We start from the raw sequence: 5,768 nt of genomic DNA on the forward strand, positions 1-5,768 counted from the left end.
CTTCTTTCTTCATTCTTCTTTCTCTGCTAGGAAATTAACAGCCATTATTCCTCAAGCAATTACAAAACTGCAAAATGCGGAGTTTAAAGTAGTCGCGTTTGTTTCAGACATGGGAGGGAATTTTTAATTAACCGCTAAATACCTAGGTGTGACAGAGAACAATCCATTTTTTTTTTGTTAATAACGAGCGAATCTCACATCTTTTTGATTCACCTCTTATAATTAAAGCTGTCAGGAATAATTTCCATGACAATATTATTGAGTATGACTCTAAACCGGTATCTTGGAAGTGCGTTGATGATTTATTTCAACAAGATCAAACTAGGCAATTTCGACTTGCACCTAAACTCATTGATAAGCATATGAAATTTTCAAATTTCGATAAAATAAGAGTATATTTGGCTACACAAATTTTGAGCTCTACAGTGAGTAGTAGCTTGAGGAAAATGGTAATTTCTGGAGCTTTTAAACCTGCGGTTGCTCCAATTGCACTTAGAACACCAGATTTTATCCAAAATATGAACGATTACTTCGATTTATTCAATTCATCTTTGGTTCAACATCCATCACAATTTAAACAAGCTTTTCGAGGAGCGCAATATCAATTAGAATTTCTTTCAAAAATTAAATACAGCAAATTGAGAGTTATCTCGCCAGTAAGTAAAAATAATTCAGCTTAGGTGTATCTTCATTCGACCCAACTGGCCAACTTTATTAAATAGCACGCTACGTTTCGACCTCGGGTTTAGGTCCTTATCAAGCGTTACAAGTACAAACTATTAGTTAGTTAGGCATAATGCCTGCTACGCCACATCTAAAAACTAATGATAAAAAATATTACGACATGTGACATATATAGTTCACAGTTAATAAAAATAAAGTGCTTACATAATTTGTTCGTTGATAATTAAAATATATAGAAGACCGTTGACACGGCATATTCGATCGTTTATAAAGAACTTGTCGAGTCGGCGATGTTACTGTTAATGTGCGGACACGGATAACAACAAAACAGTACAGCTCAAAGTGATCAAGAGGGGGAACAGAGTAAGAAGTGGGAAATTATGTCTCTTCTATAATGCGTTCGTAGAGAGCGTTGAGCTTCTTTGTGTCTCTTTGTAAATTAATATTGTCGTTGAATTTTTTTATAAAAAACATTTCTGCTATTTCCCTCTTCTTAGTCTGTTTCTCCTTATGTAGGATTACTGGTTTATTCCAGTCGAAGTCGTGTCCATATGACATTCTGTGACAACTAACCACGGAGTGATTACTATCGTTTTTCTTTATATCATTCTGGTGCTCCCTGAGACGCGTGCACAAATGCCGTTTCGTTTGCCCGATGTACGCAACATTACAATCTTTGCAGTTTATTTTATAAACTAATTCGGTTTGATGAAGATCATCTATCCTGTCTTTCCCTCTTTTTATTATACAGTCGAGTTTTTTAGGGACCGTATATAAAGTGCTAATATTGACTTTTTTAAGATCTCGACTTATAGACTCACTCAGATTTTTCACATATGGTAACGGTATACTATTCTTTGAATCAAAAATTATTTTACTGTCCTCGGTAGACGTATTTCGTGTTTTAAGTTGATTTAATCTTTTGGCAATGTATTTATTCGTGATTGATTTTGGAAAGCAGTTGTTAGTCAAGATATCTTTAACAATTTTGATGTTAGAGTTATGGAATTTTTTGTCATAGAGTATAATAGCGCGGTCAACTAAGCTTGTGATAGTGTTTATTTTGTATTTTAACGGGTGATTCGAATAAAAGTTTGTATATCGTCCAGAAAATGTAGGTTTCCTATACCAATTCGTTATCAAAGTATTGCCATTTCGAATCACCGTTGTGTCAAGAAAGTTAAGTGCCCCGTCCTTTTCCGTTTCATATGTGAATTTCAATCTGGGGTGATAGTCATTAAATGCTCTTAGTATTATGTCAACTTTAGATTTAGGTACAACAGCAAAGATGTCATCAACATATCTGAAAAAAATCGAGATATCGAAATCTAACACATTCAAGCAATGTGTCTCCAGATCATCCATTACAATGTCGGAGACATCTGGAGACAAAGGAGACCCCATGGGGCTGCCGAAAATCTGCTCGTAAATTCCACCGTTAAAACTGAAGCTAGTGGAGGATAGAATCAAGTCAAAAATTAAATATTATTTATCCAAAATAACGATATTTAATAAAGCTGGTGTTAATATTTCTAATAAAGTTCAAGTTTTCAAATGCATGAAACATAATATAAATTCTTTTCTTCAAATGTGGGAACATTTGCAAAATGTGTCTTCAGAAATCCAATTTTTATTATTACGCCGTTTTACTTAGGACTGTTTGGAACACTTTTTTTCGGCTATTTGAGGATTGAACGGCAATGTTATTAATCCTACCCCAGTTCAGTTTTTTTATTCATTCAGAAAAATTTTCTCTATGAAATATTGTACTGCTGAAACTGGAAATTGTGAAAGAGACAGTGCTGATATATTTGTAGCTATTACAAACTTTAGAGAGGAGAATTATATGGATGTTGAACCCAAGACAGATGACATTGCACCAATACTTTTGGATGATCATGATTATCGTCAGATGGACGTAAACGAACAAGATGCGTTCCGATATATTTGTGGATACGTATGTAATACGTAAATGTCTTTAAAAACATTCGTATGAGATTTGTTCTCAATATGCACACTCGTACATCGACTTAAATGAAACTTCATATTACTATTTCTTTAGAGCTTACAATTCTACTGAAGATAATCCTTTCGAAAATTTATCTATGCCGCACGATGATTTCGTAATACATCTTAAAACGTTAGAAAATTTATTTTTTTCTAAAATTGAGGAATTGATTGTACAAAAGCATATAATTCGTAACCTTATTACCATTTTTGAAGAAGTTGAATTTATTCATCCGTGTCAACATTTTCCGCATAATTATTTATTGAAATTATATGCTCGGGTACGACTATTTTATACATTAAAATTTATTAATAAGCGTTTCAAATCGCAATCCGGACACAGAAAAACTATAATTTTACGTCACGATTAGAATTTAATGTATGTACGTTCTTTCCTTATAAATGCAAATTATTTAATATCTATTTTTATAAAAGCGACTGTGTTTTCGTTAATTAAATTTATTATTAAAGTTCGTTTATAATTTAATTTTATTATTATAAAACTAAATGTGTTTGGCAACTTTGTGAATGTGAAAATGTATGTGTTACTTTCTGAAATAAATTTTTATTATTTCTGCAACTCCTTTTAACATTTCTACTACTTCTTATGTAAGTTTATTACACAGTAACAGCACATAGTGATAGTGAATATTACATGTTTTCAATTATTCCAATTATTGTTTCAGTTGACATTGACATCTGGAGCACATTCTTTCTACTGAAGGATGTCCATGAGGAACAATTAATTTAAAAAAATGGATATTAATATTTATATATTACTAAAATTTTCAGTAAAAATGATGAAATTTTAACGCAATTACTCGGAACACAAGTATTTTTTTAAATATTTTTATTTTTTACTCAATGACAGAACAAATAAAAATATTAGCTTTTGCGCTCAATGATCTATATTCGCTTTTGAGCTCAATAATTATATATATTTTGTATACATTTTACAATTCTATTTACACAATAAATTACGAAAAATTTTAAAATAAAATACACAGAAGTATTATTTCCATTTCTTCTACTTCAAGAAATTCTCTGGATTATAATTAAAATTGCGCAAAAAATATTTTTTGATTACATATACTCATATACATTTTTTAATTATATGTATATGTACATTTCAATCGTAGCGCTGGTACATCTGACAATATGGCGACGTACCACGTGACTTGAGGACAACTACATCAAAGGTGCCGACACTCATTGTCAGTGTCGCTACTGGGTATGGTTATACTGTGGTAATGTTTCTTTCAGAACGCTCTTTTACTCGCTCAATGTTGCACGATGGGAATGAACAAAATTGCGAGTGACTTTTGTTCTGTTTTTGAATTTAGCCTTCGAATCTTCCTATGTCGATGACTCATTATTCTTTTTAGATTTATCTTCCCCTGCAATGATGAAAATGAAATAGAAATAGTAATCGTTGTCGAGAGGTATAGGAGTAAAGTGCGTAATGTAACAAAATTCCACAAAATTATCTAGAAAGAATTGTATCTAATTATACGTCCTTAAAAAATTACAGATTCATAATTTTGTATTGAAAAAATATATTGAAAATTTTACTACATAGCATACCAAGATAAATTTATCTTGTTTTGTAATCTTGGTATGCTGTGTAGTGAAATTTTCAACATATTTCCTTTAATTAAAAAATTTTATAAATATGTAATTTTTTAAGGACGTCAAATTAAAAATAGATTTAATTTTTTAATACATGTAGTATATTAAATGTAACAAAAAATTCAATATTTTTTATTTAAAGAATAATTAAAAATATTGTATTTACCTAACTTAAAAATATTTAATTTTCTAGAACAGAATAATTAGTCGCAATCCCTCATTACACGTTCTTCCTTCCTTTACCTCTACATAATCTTGTCTTTTGAAGAGTGACATTTCTGAACGATGATTGCCACTAATATTTCATTTTCGTCATCAGATAAGTATCCGAAACAGAATCAGTGGATCAACATCATCAAAATATTCAAAGGCAGATTGTTCAAACGATATTCAGTTCTACGATAAGCTTGACGCTAATATCGATTTTTTTAAATTTATTTAAAACAAAACGTTCTTATGAACGTGTTCTTTTCAAGCGGATTTTTTGTTAATAATTTTTTAAATATTTTTTAAATGCCCACAAGAGAGATTGAGTCGAAACATATACTTGGTACAGATTTTTTACAAAAATGCAGATTTTTTTTTTAATACTGTATTTACATTTGTGTCACTCACAATCACTTTCTTGTTTTATTTTTTTTATCAGCAACACAGGCGCACTTGGCGTCATATTGCTCGTGTTGAAGCTATCAGGAGATTGAATCTTCAAGGTATCCAAGAAAGGGTTGCACAAATGATAGTTGCTCATAATAATAACATGATCTCTGGCAGTGACACGGAGTACAGTAATAACAATTTTGGTGATGTCAATGATAGTAGTGATGTCAGTTCTGAAGAATATTTTGGCCTACACGATGCATTGGTAAACCATGATTTAGACGAACGCAATGAGATATGTGATGATGGCAGTACAGACTATGGGGATGCAAATATTATAGTAGAAGATGAGGAAAACATGGAGATCAATCATGTTAATATCGAGAATGATCTTGTCGTAAATGATGCATAAATTAACGCATATGTGTTGAGGAGTCTTAAGGAATGGGGGAGGAGGGGTGTAACTGGACAGAAAATAAATGGACTACTACGAATTCTAAGAGTTGTCTTTCCACAGCTTCCAAAGGACTACAGATCTCTCCAGAGTACTCCTCGAAACACACCTGTGAAGGATATTGGAAATGGACATCTCTGGTATAAAGGCATCAGATCTAATATTCAGTCTAAATTATCAGAGGAATATTTTACTGCTAATCAAGAAATTATGATGGATGTCAATATAGATGGGATGAAACCTTTCTCTCAGAGTTGTTCTCAAAAAGACTTTTGGCCAATTTTGGGGAGTTTTGCCAATCAGGATGAACCATTCATTATAGCAGTATTTTATGGTGACGGAAAGCCCAATGACTTAAATGCATTTCTGGAAGACTATGTTGCAGAAGTGGCTGCTC

The 5,768-nt window shown here is 31.7% G+C and overlaps 1 long non-coding RNA gene across 1 annotated transcript; it reads right to left on the reverse strand.

Moving 5' to 3' along the window:
• Window positions 1-683: 683 nt before the first annotated feature.
• Window positions 684-3,091, reverse strand: LOC139783306 (uncharacterized). The gene is made up of 2 exons (XR_011721205.1): window positions 889-3,091; window positions 684-821 (listed from the first exon to the last, which is right to left on the reverse strand). It is a non-coding gene; the product is annotated as an uncharacterized lncRNA (long non-coding RNA).
• Window positions 3,092-5,768: the final 2,677 nt, after the last annotated feature.

Source organism: Temnothorax nylanderi, unplaced genomic scaffold (assembly GCF_030848795.1).
Source record: "Temnothorax nylanderi isolate EJ_2023f unplaced genomic scaffold, tnyl_v1.0 TNYL_tig0487_pilon, whole genome shotgun sequence".
NCBI classification, from domain to species: Eukaryota; Metazoa; Arthropoda; class Insecta; order Hymenoptera; family Formicidae; genus Temnothorax; species Temnothorax nylanderi.